Consider the following 1,932-nt stretch of genomic DNA (forward strand, 5'->3'; position numbering starts at 1 on the left):
ACTCTGGGGAAGGATACTCTACCTTACAGCTTACAGGAAATGTCTGTAAAGTATTTTAAATGCCTGTCCCCTTAGGCTGCCCAAGGCACATACCAAAACCTCTTCAAAGTGGGCTTTTCTCAGCTGATAGAGAACTGCTCAGGATCCCTACAACCTTGCCCAGAATTCCACAGCATTGTACGTCTTCACAAGTACCACCTGCCAGTTTGCCATAGCTCCTGAAGGAGGCCTTTGGAGGACTGCCATAATGCCAGGCTACTGCTCTTTGATGTGTATCACCCCAGTGACCTCTAGAAGGCGCCGTTGAGCTGTGGGCCACTCTTTAGGATACCGAGGCCATTAGAGCTAGACCCTGCCTTCCATGGTCTGAGGAGTTCCAGGTACCTAGCTGAGGGCAGGGACAAGGAGGAATGGGCGGCAGGCTGTTGCTTCTCAGGGCAGTCCTGGTTTTGAAGGATGAGCATAGACCACTGTGGACACGGAGGAGTGTTAAAGGGCTGCCAAGGAGAAGCTACTCCGAAGCTCTGGGGCACCACCAAGGTCTGAAAGTCTGCGCTCCCTTAGTTGGCACTTTGAGAAGGTGTTTAGGACACCGGTGGAGACCGTACAAGGGGTTTTAGTGTTTGTGGTGTTAGGGTCGAGAGCTTGCCACCCTTGGTATGACAAGCCCTGTAGTGGCAGTTCCCACTGTCACCTGGCCTGCAGGACTAACTTAACTAGGGTGCGAGCAGCCATGAGGGCTTGGCAGGATCTTGGTTATCAACCTGACGGGAATTTGAGCCAACCAGGGACACCAAGATTATGCCTGTTTTCAGAAGGTTAACCGAAGTAAGCAGAACCATGCTGAATGTGGGGAGCACCATCTGGTCTGGGGTCCCATGAATAAAAAGACACCAAACAGAATACCAGAATTTGTCTCTGCTTCCTGACTGTGGGTGCCATGTGACTGTCTACCTCCTGTTCACGTTGTTCTACCTTTCACCGCGATCGATGGACTGCATTACTTTTCATGAACCAAAACAATCTCACCCTTCCGTTAGTTGTTTTAAATCAGGTAACATAGTGTCCTTATAGAAGGGACCTTAGGGTCCCCTTACCTCTCCCACCATATGAGGCTGCCGCGAGATGACTAGGCATGAACCAGCCACTGGGTCTCCAAGACCTTGGTTTTGGACCTGTAGCCTCCAGACGTGTCAGATAAGTCTCTATTGCTTATAAGCCGTTTAATATATAAAGCAGCCCTGAAGGGAACCACGGGTTTCTGGGACGAGCTGAGGCTTCTCAACAGGACTATTCCACGATGTCCAGAGCCACAAGGTGCCAGCTGAGTGGATTCTTTCTTTGGTGGCAGGGAAGGAAGAAAGGTGGACCTGGCAGATCCAGAAGGGCAGGTTGGGTGTGTTTGTATGAGAATGTTTCCTTCCTAGGAGACTTTGGCCCCTCTACTAGCCCAGCCCCTTTCCAGCACTACTTCCTGTTCCAGGGTAGTGGGTAAAGGTTTCCTGAGGCTGTGTGCTGCCCAATCTTGGCTGCCCTTCTCTGACCTCTCTCACCCCTACTTCCTCCGGAGCTCAGTCAACCTCCAGGGTCCAGAGTCTCTCGGGTGAGTATGGAGTTCTGGCCCTGAGAGCATGTGATCATGGAAGGGCAGCATGGGATAGGAGGCTAAACAGGGTGGGCTAGGCTGGTCAAGCGTTGGCAAGCATCTTATAGGTCAGCCAGTAGACCCCATGCTCTGCCACTCTCGCGATCCCCTCTCCCCTCCTCTTTTTCCTCATCTACTCTTCCTTTCCCCCTTCCCCCCCCCCCCACCCATAAGCATGCCTTACTAACCTACTAACCTTACTTAGCCTGTCTTTTTTTATCCTCTGACACTTGCTAGATTTAAGCTAGCTTTGCCTCCTTTTGAAATCAATGGAAGAATCATCTTAT

The sequence above is a fragment of the Micromys minutus genome, assembly GCF_963924665.1.
Source record: "Micromys minutus genome assembly, chromosome: 19".
Taxonomy (NCBI): Eukaryota; Metazoa; Chordata; class Mammalia; order Rodentia; family Muridae; genus Micromys; species Micromys minutus.